The following is a 17064-nucleotide window of genomic DNA, read 5'->3' as shown; positions in this document are numbered from 1 at the left end:
CCGTGCAAGTCAGCCCCCCTGTGGGGGCCAGCACTCTGCGTGGGCCAGCTCTCTGCGTGGGCCAGCTCTCTGCATGGGCCAGCTTGCCTTCACCAGGAGGCCCCAGGAATCGAACCCTGGTAGACGGGAGCCCAATTGCTTGAGCCACATCACTTCCCCATATCACTTCTTTTTTTTTTTTTTTTGGAATCTCATCATTTATTAAAAAAACATGCTCAAATGCCAGTGTCCCATATCCCTTCTTGATAAAAAAAAAAAAAATTCAAAAATTAGGGTAGAGGGAAATTTCCTTAACATAGCAAAGGGCATATATGAAAAACCTACAGCGAATGGTGAAAGACTGAAAAGCTTTCCCCCTTAGATCAGGAAAAAGACAGCAGTACCTACATTCACCACTACTATTTGACATTGTATTGGAAGCTCTAGCAAGAGGAATTAGTCAAGAAAAAAAACCAATAAGAGGCATTCAGATTTGCAAAGGAAAAAGTAAATCTTTCCCTATGGGCAGATGACATGATCATATATAAAGAAAATCCTGAAAAACCCACAACAAAGTTACCAGAGCTAATAAATTTAGAAAAGTGGTGAGGAACAAGATCAACAAGCAAAAATCTTTTTTGTTTTAAAGATTTATTTATTTCTCTCCCCTTCGCCCCCACCCCCGCCCCAGTTGTCTGTTCTCTGTGTCCATTTGCTGCATGTTCTTTTTGTCCGCTTCTGTCATTGTCAGCGGCACGGGAATCTGTGTTTCTTTTTGTTGCATCATCTTGCTGCATCAGCTCTCCGTGTGTGTGGCACCATTCTTGGGCAGGCTGAATTTCTTTCCCTCTGGGCATCTCTCCTTATGGGACGCACTCCTTGCGCGGGGGGCTCCCCTACACAGGGGGCACCCTGCATGGCAGGGCACTCCTTGTGCGCATCAGCACGTGCATGGGCCAGCTCCACACGGGTCAAGAAGGCCTGGGGTTTGAACCTTGGACCTCCCATGTGGTAGGCGGACGCCCTGTCCACTGGGCAAAGTCTGCTTCCCCAAAAATCTTTACTGTTTCTATATACTAGTAATGAACAATCTGAAGAGAAAAATCAAGAAAACATTCTATTTACAACAGCAAAAATCAAACATCTAGGAATAAATTCAACCAAGGACGTAAAGAACATGTACATGGAAAACTACAAAACATTGCTAAAAGAAATGAAAGAAGACCTAAATAAATGGAAAGACATTCCATTTTCATTGACTGGAAGACTAAGTATTGCTCAGTTGTCAATTCTACCCTAACCATTTACAGATTTAACACAATCCCAATCAAAATCTCAACAACCTTCTTTGCAGAAATGAAGAAACCAATCATTAAAATTGTGTGGAAAGGAGGTATATGGGAACCTCTTATGTTTTTTAATTTAACATTTTGTGTGATCTATTAACTTTTTTAAAAAGATAATTAAAAAATAAAGTTAAAAAATTTTATGTGAAAGGGTAAGGGACACTGAATAGCTAACAAAAAAATCTTGAAAAAGAACAAAGTTGGCAGGCTCACATTTTCTCATTTTAAAACTTATTACAAACCAGGAAGCAGATGTGGCTCAACCATTTAGGCGCCCCCTACCACATGGGAGGTCCTGGGTTCAGGTCCCAGTGCCTCCTAAAGAAGATGAGTAAGACAGCAGGATGGCGTGGCGAGCTGACACAAGATGATGCAACAAAGAGACACAAGGAGGAAGACATAATGAGAGATACAACAAAGCAGGGAGTGGAGGTGTCTCAAGGGATTAGGCACCTCCCTCCCACATGGGAGGTCCTGGGTTTGGCTCCTGGTGCCTCCTAAAAAACGGAAGATGAACAGACATAACAAGTGCAAACAGTGAGGGGGTGGGGTAAAATAAATAAATAAAATGAATCTTTTTAAAAAATGAAAAAGAGGAAAACGGACTTTGGCCCAGTGGTTAGGGCGTCCGTCTACCATATGGGAGGTCCGCGGTTCAAACCCCGGGCCTCCTCAACCCGCGTGGAGCTGGCCATGCGCAGAGCTGATGCGCGCAAGGAGTGCCGTGCCACGCAAGGGTGTCCCCCGCGTGGGGGAGCCCCCACGCGCAAGGAGTGTGCCCGTGAGGAAAGCCGCCCAGCGTGAAAAGAAAGAGCAGCCTGCCCAGGAATGGCGCCGCCCACACTTCCCGTGCCGCTGATGACAACAGAAGCGGACAAAGAAACAAAAGCAGACAAAGAAACAAGACGCAACAAATAGACACCAAGAACAGACAACCAGGGGAGGGGGGGGAAATTAAATAAATAAATAAATCTTTAAAAAAAAAAAATCATTTACAGAAATGTCACAAATAATTAGTAACATTTAAAAAAAAAAAAAAGGGAAACGGACTTTGGCCCAGTGGTTAGGGCGTCCGTCTACCATATGGGAGGTCCGCGGTTCAAACCCCGGGCCTCCTTGACCCGTGTGGAGCTGGCCATGCGCAGTGCTGATGCGCGCAAGGAGTGCCGTGCCACGCAAGGGTGTCCCCCGCGTGGGGGAGCCCCCACGCGCAAGGAGTGCGCCCGTGAGAAAAGCCGCCCAGTGTGAAAAGAAAGAGCAGCCTGCCCAGGAATGGCACCGCCCACACTTCCCGTGCCGCTGACGACAACAGAAGCGGACAAAGAAACAAGACGCAGCAAATAAACACCAAGAACAGACAACCAGGGGAGGGGGGGATATTAAATAAATAAATAAATCTTTTTTAAAATAAATAAATAAATAAATAAAAATAAAAAAAGAAAGAAAGAAAAAACACAAAAACAACAACAGAAGGCAACCAACAAATTAGGAATAGCAGAGAATTTCTTCCATCTGATAAATGACATTGTTGCAGGCTAAATCATGCACCCCACAAAAGACATGTTCAAGTCATAATCTTCGTTCCTTTTGGTATGAACCCATTTGTAAATTTGTAAATAGTATCTTTGAATATGTTCAGAATAATCAGCATGTGATTCATCTGTGAAAAGAATCCTGGAAGTTCCCATTTCAGTGGCCAAACTGAATGATGGCAGGTCTTAATCGCTATTACTGGAGGACTCATAAAGAGAAGAAATTTGGGTGCAGTCAGTCAAAGAAAGCCACTGGAATAAATCAGAAGTCAGCAAAAAGTAGCTGGGCGGACTCAAGGAGAGAGCTTGCCGTGTGGTGGGAGGCAGAGAGGGCAGCCAAGAACCCAAAGGAGTGCAGCAGACCAGCACAGAATGCTCCAGACTTCGGGGAGGAAACTTCACCTTGCCAACACCTTGATTTTGGACTTCTAGCCTCTGAAACCATGAGGCAATAAATTCCTGTTGTTTAATTGACCCCTTGTGTTGTATTTGTCACAGCAGCTCTAACAAACTAAGACACGCATCTGTGAAAAACCATCATACTTAATGGTGACTGAATGATTTTCCCTTAATATCACAAACAAGAAAAACATATGTTACCACCACTTCTGTTCAATATTGTACTGGAGGCTCTAGCTAGGGCAATTCCACAAGGAAAGAAAACAAAAGGCCTGTAGATTAGAAAAGAAGAAGTAAAACTATCTCTATTTGCAGATGACAAGAGCTTTTTTTAATTTCCATTTTCATCTGATGTTTCCAATGTTTGTAAAAAGATTCTTACACCAATGATGAGACCATGCAAAGCAACTCAAAAGTGTATATGACAATCATTTCCCCCCTTTAGTGTTGTTGTTTTATACGAAGGGGTCATTAACAGAAAACTGAGGCAGCGGACTTGGCCCAGTGTTTAGGGCATCCGTCTACCACATGGGAGGTCCACGGTTCAAACCCGGGGCCTCCTTGACCCGTGTGGAGCTGGCCCATCCTCAGTGCTGATGCGCAAGGAGTGCCCTGCCATGCAGGGGTGTCCCCCGTGTAGAGGAGCCCCACGCGCAAGGAGTGCGCCCCATAAGGAGAGTCACCCAGCGCGAAAGAAAGTGCAGCCTGCCCAGGAATGGCGCCACACACACGGAGAGCTGACACAACAAGATGACGCAACAAAAAGAAATACAGATTCCCGTGCTGCTGACAACAACAGAAGCGGACAAAGAAGACGCAGCGAATAGACACAGAGAACAGACAACCGGGATGGGGGGTAGGGAGGGAAGGGGAGAGAAATAAATGAATAAATAAATAAATCTTAAAAAAAAAAAACCACACAGAAAACTGAATGGCATGTGCTTGGTTGGAAAATGTCACCTGTTTACAAAACATGCAAGTCAGTTTTTACCTCATGTCTGCAAGTCCTTACAATAACTAGTGCTTTCTGGTTTGTTTTTTATTATCTGGGAGGCACATGAGATGGCAAATTTTAGCTACCCAATTTTATCAAACTATCACACAGAAAGCACAAGTGACGGTCCCAACGCTGCAAATTTTAGAGGGTCAAGATAGTAGACATTATTATCTATAGAAGATTCGACGGTTTGGCTTTGAAGATGTTGGCCTTTTCCTCTTAAGAGAAATTTCCTTAGGGTCTTTCCTCTAATTTTGCTAGACGGGTTCCAGAAGAACCCTCCATGAATTGACAGTGTGACCTCTGTAAAGTATTCTGTTGCATTATACAAAGAGAAAATCTGGCAATTTTGCTAGTTGCATGGATTAAAGACGGTTGTTTGCTAAATGGCAATGAAGAAAACTCTGACCCGAGTGGCAGTATTAAGTCCAAATATTTCTGACCAAAGAAAATTAAGCAGTTGCTGGCGTGTTCTCCAAACTCTGGTCTTCCTGCCAGCGCTGCCCCATGGCAGCCCAGAACCACGACCCAGCCGCGGCCAGCTTCGCCACCGTCCACAAGGGGGCGGAGCCCAGCTTGTCACCGCCCATAAGGGGGCGGAGCTCAGCGGGGGCACCGCCCAGGGCTCCGTGGGCCAGAGGCTCCGGCAGGAGTGGATGGCCCTTGGTCTGGAGACAAAGGAATTTCGGCCTTCCCTGAGTCAGACCACCTTTTCAAATGGGTGGGAACTATTCGTGGAGCCGCAGGCACAGCGTATGAAGCCTGAGGTACAAGCTCCCCTGGAGTTCCCCGGTGGCCACTAACCAATCACAGTGACGGTCCTGTGGCCCTGCCACCACCCTGCCATGGGCACCGGGAAACGGCTGCCTGGACATGCTGAAGGGCGAGTGGGCTGCCTTGTGTGGCGTCAGGACCATCCTCCTCTCGGTCCAGAGCCTGCTGGGAGAGCCCAACATCCACAGCCCTTTGAACAGGCTGCTGCCGAGCTCTGGAAAAACCCCACAGCCTTTAAGAAGCACCTGCAAGTGACCTACTCAAAGTGAGTCTCCAGCCAAGAGCCCCGACACGGACTGTCCAGCCTCTCTGTATTGCCTTTTGATTTTTTCCTGTGATGCTCTGTCCTTTCCTTCTGTATAGATGGCGTCTTCTTTTAAAAAAAAAAAAAAAGATGTATTTTTTCCTCTCCCCTCGTTTGCTCTCACTGTCTGCTCGTCTTCTCTTTAGGAGGCACGGGGACCCGAACCTGGAACCTCCCATCTGGGAGAGGCACTCAATCGCTTTAGCTACCTCAGCTCCCTGGTTTGTTGTGTCTCTCATTGTCTTTCTTCTTTGTGTTTCGCTGTTGTGTCATCTTGTTGCATCAGCTTGCTGCGCCTGCCTGTCATGCTCATGCACCTTCTCCAAGAGTCCCTAGGAATCGAACCCAGGACCTCCCATGTGCAAGGCAGGAGTGCAGTCACGTGAGCCACATCTGCTTCGCCATCATTTTTTTTTTTTCTTAAATTAAGTCTCTGTTGAGCCCTTGGGATGAATATATTAATTAAATAAATGCATTTGGGTTTTTTTAGGGAAAAAAAATGATACAACAATATTTAAAGGCCAACTTTTTAAGGGATGGTTGATACCAATACTGTACATAGTTTACATGTCAAATACATAGTCCAAGAGTTTAAAAATAAAATCATGCATTATTACCACTAAGAATATCATAACTGGGTATATACCCAGAAGAACTGAGAGCAGTGAACAGACATCTGCATACTGATGTTCATAGCAGCATTATTCACAATTGTCAAAAGTTGGAAACAACCCAGGTGTCCATCAAGAGATGAATGGATAAACAAACTGTGGTCTATTCACATGATGGAATGTTATGCAGCTGTAAGAAGAAATGAAGTCGTAAAGCATATGACAACATAATGTACCTGGAGGACATTGTGTTGAGTGAAGCAAGCCAGACACAAAAGGACAAATACTATATGATTGCATTACTATGAACCAAATATATTTTGTAACATAGTGTACAATTTTAAAAAAATTTATAGGTATCCAGTACATTTAATTGAGCTATGTATGCTTTTATTCAACTGTTTTCCATTTTAATTTAATTTTTAATTGTTTATATTTTCATTATTAAATGTACAACAAGAAATTGCCTTCAAAGAAATCTTTTAAATGTTATTTTACAGTTAAACTTATTTTGCAGAAGAATAACAGTTTTAATTTTTTTAAAAAAAGAATATCATATACAAGAGAACCCCCCCGCCCCGTACTTGTGACAGCCTTTCAGGTGGAAGCAGTCTTATACAGAAAAACAATACAGGGAGAGGATGTGGCTCAAGCAGTTTTGCACCTGCCTACCACATGGGAGGTTCCCGGCGCCTCCTAAAAAATGATGGGCAAGACAGCAAGTGCAAACAATGCGGGGTGGGGGGATAAATAAATCTTTTTAAAAAATAGTTTCTCTGCTGTGTTAAGTATATAGTTTAAAGAAATTTAATAGATTACTGGGGGTTGGGGGGGGAATCCTAGCCCATTGAAGATTGATAGAAGGTGTCAATTGTGGAATTTGAAATGTTTCCTTTTTTAAAAACACCCAGAATATATAACCTTTGTATAAAGAAAAATATAAAATTCTGGACGATCATTTTTTATCATACTACATAATTTAAAATGAAAATATGTCATTGGTTATTTTCTACTTTACTCATTTCCTTGACAGCATTAATTTGTGACCTAAAGTTTAATTTCGTTCAGTGGCCTTTAAGGCACAAGATTTCATTTTCAAATATGGCACCAACTTTCCTCAAGTGTAACAGCACTCTGTTTTTTAGCACAAATTATATTTTTGAAAGGTTAACAATTTGTGGAACAAAATTCCCTAATTATATTTTCTAATTTAGATTCACCAGTTAAAATATTTACAAAAGGCTTAGGTCTACATATAGAATGATCTTTTTCTTTCCCCTATACTACATCTTAAAGGTTTTCCCTCCCAGCTCATATCTGACCTGGTGGGGGAGTGCAGAAGTTTCAGAAAAGGTACCTATATGTTTTAGATGAGATTCTTTATATATATATATATATATATATATATGTATGTGTGTATGTTTTTTTTTTTTTTTGTTTTTTTTTTAGGTACCAGGGCCGGGGATTGAACCTGGGACCTCATATGTGGGAAACTAATGCTCAATCACTGAACCACACCAGCTACCCTGAGTTGGTGTTTTTGTTTGTTTGCTTGTTTTGTTTTTTAAAGGAGGCACTGGGAACCGAACCTGGGACTTCCCATGTGGGAAGTAGGTGTTCAAACACTTGAGCCACATCTGCTCCCCAGAGTCTCGATTTTAAGTGATTATAAAGGCAAGGATAAGACAAAATAATTCTTAGTTTAGTCACGGTATGTTACAATGTCCCTTGTCTGAGTTACAGAATAAATAGTACCTACTGACAGTCTATAAAAGATAAGGCATTGTAAGGTGCCCTAACAACGTAGGTCTGTAACAGGTGAACAAGAAAGTCATCATTGCTACCTGAGCATTCAAGGTTAAACTCCGATCCTGTGGCCATTAGCAGACAGGGAAGTTTAACTGAAGAGGTGTTACTATGCTCAAAAACAAAATATATTTCAAAAGCAATTTATCTAGAGAAAAATATGGTTCCCAGGGTATTCTGTGCAAAGAGAGATGGATAAAAGGAGCTGGCCACTGAGCAAACTAAATTAAATTCCATGAATATAGGTTTCATAATAAGATGTATTTACTCCAAGTATTTTTGCTAACAATAACTCCCTGAAAATCACCAACTCTGTAGTTATACTTTGTGATAAACTACTTTTGAGTTATAGGGGAAATAGCTGAATCAGGAACTTACATAATACTAGTTATGAAAATTAAGACAAACAAGCAAATGGATTCCTGAAAAAAGCAAATTAAATCCTTTGTCAAAATAGTTACTGCACAACACAGAAACAGCTCAAATCTGGAATTTATCAATTAAAATTATGATCCTATGAAACTGGATGTATGTACAGTTTCTTCAATACCAAAAAATATGCTTTAAACCAATTCTCACCACAGAATGATTTTTTAAATATATTAATTTTATGGAATGAGAAAGCAATTTAGGGGGGAAATATACCCACAAGTAAATTCACCTGACAAAAAAAACCCACAAAAAACAGTCTAAGTCAAATGGACAAAAAAAAAGGAAAAGGCTGTGAAAAAAATGACAACCAAAAATAACATGGGATGGGGGTGGAGATGGGGCCACAGTTAAGGCATCCTTAAAAAATTCCTCATGGGAAACGGACTTTGGCCCAGTGGTTAGGGCGTCCGTCTACCATATGGGAGGTCCGCGGTTCAAACCCCGGGCCTCCTTGACCCGTGTGGAGCTGGCCATGCGCAGCGCTGATGCGCGCAAGGAGTGCCCTGCCACGCAAGGGTGTCCCCCGCGTGGGGGAGCCCCACGCGCAAGGAGTGCGCCCATGAGGAAAGCCGCCCAGCGTGAAAAGAAAGAGCAGCCTGCCCAGGAATGGCGCCGCCCACACTTCCCGTGCGGCTGACGACAACAGAAGCGGGTGCCGCTGACGACAACAGAAGCGGACAAAGAAACAAGACGCAGCAAACAGACACCAAGAACAGACAACCAGGGGAGGGGGGGAAATTAAATAAAAATAAATAAATCTTTAAAAAAAAAAAAAAAAAATTCCTCATGACTTTGACTTGTTAAAATATTTTACACTTTAAAAAAAAGATTTTAAAACATCTGAAAAACATGCAAATCTGAAAACCCTGTATGGCAAATTCAGACAATTTATTGTGTGTATATATATATATATATATTTTTAATTCAGGCAATTTAGATGACAAGATCTTTTATATAGACAATCCAAAGGAGTCCACATACACATATTTTAAAAAAAACTATTAGAACAAATACTTTCAATGGGGTTGCAAGATACGAAATTATTATATAAAAATCAAGTGAATTTCTATACACCAGTACTGGACAATTTGAAAATGAGATGAAATTCCCTTTATCATATAATAGCATCAAAAATAAAAGACTTAGGAATAAATTTAGCAAAAGAAGTGCAAGGCTTGTATACTGAAAACTACAAAACATTATGGAAAGAAATTAAAGAAGGCCAAATAAATGAAAAGGCAGCCCATGTTCATGAATCAGAAGAGTCAATGTTGTTAAGTTGTCAATACTCCATAAATTGATCTACAGAGTCATTGCAACTGCAGCTGAGGTAGTAACTGCCTTCCTCGCCCCCCCACCCCACCCCGCAGCTGAAGTAGTAACTGCCTTTTTTTTTTTTTCAAAACTTGACAAGCTGTCCTTGCAATTCATATGGAAATGTAATGGGCCCCAAATGGACAGTACAATCTTGAAAAAGAAGAACAAAGTTGGCCTCACACCTTCCAATTTCAAAACTTACTGTAAGGCTGCAGTAATAAAGACAGTGTGGTAATGGCAGGAGGACAGGCCTGTAGATCAAGGGAAGAGAACTTAGTCCAAAACTACACCCTTACATTTGTGCTCAGCTGATGTTCAGTAAGAGTGTTGTTTCAGTTTCCTAGGCTGCTTAAAGCAATACCATGAAATGGGTTTGATTTAAACAATGGAAATTTATTCACAGCTAGAGTCCAGGAAAATGTCCAGATCAAGGCATCATCAAGGCAATGCTTTTTCCTGAAGGCCTGTGATCATTGGCTCCTCTGCCACATGGCAGCACCTGCTGGTCTTTCTCTTTTCTGGGTTCCCCTGATTTCAGCTTCTTGCTTCTGTGGCTTTCTCCCTTTGTCTGAATTTCATTTTCTTCTCAAGGACTCCAGTAATAGGATTAAGACCCATCCTGAATGAGGCTGGTCACACCTTAACCGAAGTAGCCTCATCGAAAGGTCCTACTCAAACGGGTTTACATCCACAGGAATGGATTAGATTTAAGAACATGTTTTTCTGGGGTACATACAGTTTGAAACCACCACCGGTGCCAAGACAATTCAGTGGGGGGAATTCTTTTCAGCGGAAGATGCTGGAATAAGTGGGTACACGCATGCAAAACAATGAAGTTGTACACCTCCCCCAACTCAAACTATTATATAAAAAAAAGTAACTCAGAATGGATCAGAGACCTAAATGTAAGGTGCTAAAACTATAAAACTCAGAAGAAAAGACAGGAGTGAATCTTCAGGACCTTGGGTTAGACATGTTTCTTAAATATGAAATCAAAAGCACAGGTGATAAAATAAGAAATAGACAAAATTCTTATTTTATGAAAATTCAAAACTTTTGTGCTTCAAAGGACACCATGAAGAAAATAAAAAGTCAACCCATAAAACTAAAGTAAATATTTGCAAATCACACATCTGATATGGGACTTAACTGGTATATATTAAGAACTCTTACAATAGGCAAAGGATTTGAATAGGCATTTCTCCAAAGAAGATATACAAATGGCCAATAAGCACATGAAAAGATGCTCAAAATTGTATTCATTAGGGAAATGCTAATAATCAGAACCATAACGAGACCACTATAATTAAAAAGACAGAAAATAGCATGTTTTGGCAAAGATGTGTTGAAACTGGAACCCTTATTATATTACAAGTAGGAATGAAAAATGGTTCAGCTGCTTTGGAAAACTTTGGCAATTCCTCAAAAAGTTTTAAACATAGAGTTATATGACCCAGAAATTCCACTCATAGGTATATGCTGGAGAATTAAAAGCATATATTGGGAAGCGGACTTGGCCCAATGGATAGGGCATCCGCCTACCACATGGGAGGTCCACGGTTCAAACCCTGTGTCTCCTTGACCCGTGTGGAGCTGGCCCATGTGCAGTGCTGATGCGCGCAAGGAGTGCTGTGCCACGCAGGGGTGTCCCCCGCGTAGGGGTGCCCCACGTGCAAGGAGTGTGCCCCGTAAGGAGAGCCGCCCAGTGCAAAAGAAAGTGCAATCTGCCTAAGAATGGTGCCGCACACACAGAGAGCTGACACAACAAGATGACGCAACAAAAAGAAACACAGATTCCCGGTGCCGCTGATAAGGATAGAAGCGGCCGCAGAAGGACACACATCGAATGGACACAGAGAGTGGGAATAAATTTAAAAAAAAAAAAAAAGCATATATCCATGCAAAAACTTGTACATGAATATTCACAGAAGCATTAATTCATAAGAGCCAAAAAATGGACACAATTCAAAACTCCATCAGCTAATTAATGTAAAAACAAATGTTTATATCTATACAGTGGGATATTACCCCACCATTAGAACAAATGAAGTACTGATATATATTACAACAGGGGTGTAACTTGAAAACATACCACATTTTGAAAGAAGCAAGACACAAAACGTCTCATATTGTATGATCCATTTATATGAAATGTCCAGAAAAGGTAAATCCACAGAGACACAGAGTAGATTAGGGGCTGTCAGGGGCTGGGGGGGAGGGGAAATGGAGCAGTGACTGCTAATGGGATCTCGGGGTTTCTTTTTGGCGTGATGAAAATTTGCCCGAAATAGATAGTGGTGATGGTTGCACAGCTCAGTAAATGATTAAAAACCACTGAACTGTACACTTGAAAAGAATGAATTTTACAGTTTGTGAATTATATCTCAAAAAAGATGTTCTGTTTTTAAAAATGAAATTGTGATCTTGTCACATTGGGTTTTTTTAATAAGATTTTCCTATTTATTCAGTTTATTATTTAGTCCCCCCTCCCCACCACTACCATGGCTCCATCATCTGTCTGCTCATCTTCTCTAGGAGGCACCAGGAACCGAACCCAGGACCTCCCACATGGGAGGTGAGTGTCCAACCACCTGAGCCACTTTCACTTCCTGCTGGCTGTGTCATCCCCTAGCTGTGGCGTCTGCTGGTTGCAGCGTCTGCAGGTTGTAGCAGTTGTGGCATCTGCTGGTTGCAGCACCTGCCATTTGTGGTGTCTGCTTGTCTTCTTCAGAAGACACCAAGAACCGAACCCAGAACCTCCCATGTGGGAGACGGGTACCCAACTGCTTGAGCCACATCCACTCCCACATTTTTTTTTTAAGATTTATTTCTCCCCCCTCCATTGTCTGCTCTCTGTGTCCATTTGCTGTGTGTTCCTCTGTGTCTGCTTGTATTCTCACTAGACAGCTCTGGGAACTGATCCTGGGACCTTCCAGAGTGGGAGAGAGACGATCATTCTCTTGTGCCACCTCAGCTCCCTGATCTGCTGCATCTCTTATTCTCTCTCCTCTGTGTCTTTTCTTGTTGTGTCATCTTGCTGCGCCAGCTCTCCATGTGGGCCAGCACTCCTGCGTCGGGTAGCACTCCTGCGCAGGGCAGCACTCCACATGGGCCAGCACTCCACATGGGCCAGCTTGCCACACAGGCCAACTTGCCACACAGGCCAGCGTGCCTTCACCAGGAGGCCCTGGGTATTGAACCCTGGACCTCCCATATGGTAGATGGGAGCCCAGTTGCTTGAGCCACATCTGCTTCCCCTACATTGGGTTTTAAACCCTCCCATGGTGTGGGAGCCCAGGCCCCGACTTCCCCTCCTTAAATGAAACACAGCACAAAGCATGTAGCCTCCTGCATGGCCCAGACACTCACTAGTTTAAAAAGTAAGTAGCAGGGGAGCTGGTGTAGCTCAGTGGTTAAGTGCCAGCTTCCTGTATACAAGGTCCTGGGTTCAATCCCCCGCTCTGGTACCTTAAAAAAAAAAATTAACGAGCCTCCCCAGAGGAAAAGGAGGTACAGACAGTTCTGTAAACTCAATTCTTCTCATGGCTGTATGCTCCCTTCCTGGTATAACATCCCCAGACACCCCATTTGTGTGCTTCATGTAACTCTTACAGAAACTGTTCTCATACCCTACGGAAAGTCTTTATTCTCAGACCTCTTATATCCTCATATTGTCCCTCCTTTTCTCGCCTCTTTGCGGAGCGCTACTTTCATTCTCCAGTCCGCTGCTGCTGGAGATCCTCGCCTGTCTCTCAGTGGTTGAGCACCAGCTTCCCAGGCACAAGGTCCCAAGTTCAGTCCCCGGTACCTCATGAATAAAAATAAAATAAAAAATAAAATAAAATAAAAATAAATAAAAAATAAAATAAAATAAAATAAAATAAATAAAATAAAATAAAATAAAATGAAATGAAAGTTTTAGTATCAAATAGTATACTGCTGCAAAACTAAAATTTAGTTCTTTCTCTGTTAAAGTAACAAAGTTTCTTAAATCATTAGGCTGTTTTAGTAAAAGATTACAGAATTTTCTCTTGAACAATCAATATACAAAGCAGAAAGTCTGTTTTATCAACCAGCTTCTTGTACTTTATGTTAACTTTATCATGTCTTTGTGAAGAAAAACAAGTCTTCCCAGTTTTAAAAAACATAATGTTCAAACCTAACAACTTTTAACATTTTGCTTCCTCAAAGTCAAATACTAGAAAGTATCTCTTTTTTTAAATTTCAGACTATTTGAAAGATTTGTTTCCTTACCTTGAAAAAAATAAAGTAATAAAATAATTATGTTCATTTAATATGTTATAAGTTGAAGGGAAAGTGTTTAGAAGTGTAATAAAAATTAAAAGGGATTTCTAACCTTCTGTTAATCAAAGCCATGTGGGTAAAATGTTTATATAAATACTTAAAGACTGTATAAAATTCCTAGAGATCTAATACTGCTTCTGCATAGTATTAGATAACAGTATAATGTCATTAATCATAGTTTTAATTATTTTAAAATGATACATGTCACAGAAACAACCTCTGCCTGGGAATCAAGAGCTGGATGCTTTGGCTCACAGTCATCTAATTTGCCCCACCTTTGCTGAAAAAACAGCCCTGTGGCTACGTAAAAAGAATGGGCATGGAGGAGCTGCCAGGGGTGGCACATGACAGTAAATTATTGTAAATTAAATAAAGTAACACCACCACTGAATGCAGCAGTCCCAAACATTGTTGATTTATTGCAAGAAATTAGTACCCAGTTATGTCACTATCACGTCGTTTCAGATCTTGCTAAGGCTTTCTTTAGTATCTCCAAAGACGAGTCAAGCCAGCCTGCATTCAGCTTCATGTGTGAAGGCACCATGGACCTTTCTGGTGCTTCCCCAAGCCTGTGTGCACAGGCCAACCATCTGCCATGGCCTCCTGGCAAAGGGTATGTCCCTGTGGAAGAAACCTGTGGCTGTCACCCTATTTCATTATATTAATAATATTATGTGAGTCAGCAGTTCTCTTTCAGAATTAAAGCAAGCATCAGAGACAATAGTATCTCATCTTGAAAGCCTGGGATGGGCAATCAATCAGGACAAGCTGCAAGGCCCTGGCTGCTCTGGCAAATTCTTGGATGTTGCTTGGTTGGGTAAGGAAAAAACTCTACCCTCAGCTGTAATCAGTAAAGTACAGTGTTTTCCCACACCACAAACTCCAAAACAATTGATGGCCTTTCTGGGGTCATTGGGGTACTAAAGGGCTGTTCATCCCTCATTTAGCTCAGATATTAAAACCATGGTATGTGTGAATCAGGAAAGGTCATGCATGGAAATGGGAGGCTGCCCAGGCTGCTTTTAAAGAAGCAAAGAGGACACTGGCCCAGGCTCAAGCACTGAGAGGGGTGGACCCTAACTTACCCTGTGAATTGGATGTGGCCAGCGCTGATATTGGCTTTGAGTGGGATTTGTGGCAAAGGCAACTTTCTAAGCAAGCTCGCCTTGGGTTTTGGTCACAGTTGTGGAAAGGAGCTGAATTATGATGAGCCCCTTAGAGAAGCACGGTGTAGCATACCATGCCCCATTGCAAGCGGAGGGCTTAACCCAAAGGTGACTGACCACTCTGAAGACTGCCATCCCTATCCAGGGGTGGATCACAGATACTGGAAGTAAGCCTCGCTCTAGTAACGTGCAATTAAGTACCTTAACAAAGTGGAAAGACTGCTTGCTACAGCACAGTGTATTCAATTCTAGCCCATTAACTACTGAGATGCAGGAGATCCTAGGCTCGGTGTCTTATGTGGAAGACTTCTTGGCCCACATTACAACCCCCAAGGTGGCTGTTGAGGGACCCACTAAAGAATGAATAGGAACAGTTCCAGAGAACACGTGGTACAGGGACGGCTCGGCTAGTGGACAGCCTCCCGCGTGGACGGATGTGGCTTGCAGCCTGGCACTGACACTATTTGGTGGGAAACAGGCACCACTAGAGCAGTCAGTGCGCTGTTAAGAACCGTGTGGATGCTTATAGTACACAAGCCCGGGAACGCATTAACAATCTCTACTGATAGTTGGGCAGTCTACAAAGGTCTTACCACCTGGGTAGCAACTTGGAAACAAGAACAATGGACTGTCGTGGGCCACCCCCTGTGGGGGAGGGACCTGTGGAAGGGCATCTGGGATGCGTGCCAGTGGTGATGGGTAACTGTCACATCCCAGCCCACCCCTCTAACACCCCTCTTGGGACTGTTGAGGCAGATGCCCTTGTGAAGATCGGGAGCCATACCACTGGGATCTGAGAAGCAGCAGAGGAGCTTCTCAGGAAATGCAGACATTGTGGCTGGTGGACCCTGTGGTACCTAGCCTGGCAGTTCCATTGTGCTCACTCTGATGACTGTGACAATTACCTCACCGGATGGGACATGTTGGCCGAGCACAGACTCTGGTAGCACGATGGCAAGTAGATTACATCGGTCCCCTCCCACTCTTGGAAGGGGCAAGGTATGCTTTCACTGCAGCAGACACTGCTATGGGACTCTTGTAACGAGCAGGCTCCTATTCGCTGCCTAGACAAAGTAAGTGCCCTATACAGGGTGCCAGCCCAAATTGACAGTGACCGAGGAACTCCATTTACCAGTCACCTCACATGGTCTTGGGCTATGGACCATGGACTTTCCATCTACCTTATAACAGCACTGGTGCAGGTCTTATAGAAAGGGTAGATGGTCTTTTAAAGGATCTTTACAACAATGGACGACTGTTTAAGTTGAGCACCTTGGGCTGCTGCCCTCCTCCAGTTGACATGCTAACAGCAGGGCCAATGCAGGCACTGAGAATACAAGTTAAAGGGCCAGCAGCCCTACAGCCCAAAAGAGGAAATAATAATAATCTATTGTTGGCCATCAATAAGCCATTTTTCCTTCTCAAAAAAAAAAAAAAAAATCTAGTGTTGCCTATGCCTCAAACTAGACAAACTGGGGAAAAGAAAGTCCTTTGGCCATGGTACTGGTCTATGCAGCCTCGATGGTTGGGAATCTTAAGCCTATGAGGAAAAGGAGTTACCCAAACATTGTTATAAGACCACAGTTTATACAAAAAAGTCAGTAAAAATCTTTATTAATAATTCAGCTGGGGCTCTATGTGTATCTATGTGGACTCATCTTATGCCTAAACTAGTTTTTGATGTCACCAAAGAAAACTCAAGAGAATTTAGAAGGGGAACATGTATGCTATTGGAAACTCCCTCCTAAAACCCCTTCCTGGTACTTTGTTCTCTCCTGATGGAAATGTAGCTTATACACTATTCGACCAGCATGATCCACCCCGTATTGTTCCCCATAAACATCTTTCTTTTCACCTGGAGGACCTAGCCAATACCTTCCTGCAGTGGGCGTCAGCAGTAAGTCGTGCCCACAGGTGGACCCAATGTCGGGTTTGTACAAACCTGCCATCCTCAGATGCTACTGGCCTTCCTTGATCGTCACTCCTGAAAAGTGGACAGCATGGAACGCCTTGCTGGCATGGCAGAATACAACCCATCAATATGTTTGAAACAAGACCTTTTTCTTTAAGATTGAAATCCAGCTACCACCTTACCA

At 42.7% G+C, this 17064-nt stretch overlaps 1 pseudogene; it reads left to right on the top strand.

Moving 5' to 3' along the window:
• Positions 1–4760: 4760 nt before the first annotated feature.
• LOC101433777 (ubiquitin-conjugating enzyme E2 C-like) lies at positions 4761–5443 on the top strand (annotated as a pseudogene).
• The last annotated feature ends 11621 nt before the right edge of the window (positions 5444–17064 follow it).

This window comes from Dasypus novemcinctus, chromosome 18, assembly GCF_030445035.2.
Source record: "Dasypus novemcinctus isolate mDasNov1 chromosome 18, mDasNov1.1.hap2, whole genome shotgun sequence".
NCBI classification, from domain to species: domain Eukaryota; kingdom Metazoa; phylum Chordata; class Mammalia; order Cingulata; family Dasypodidae; genus Dasypus; species Dasypus novemcinctus.
The sequence above is the reverse complement of the archived record's forward strand: the minus strand, read 5'-3'. Positions and strand labels throughout refer to the sequence as shown.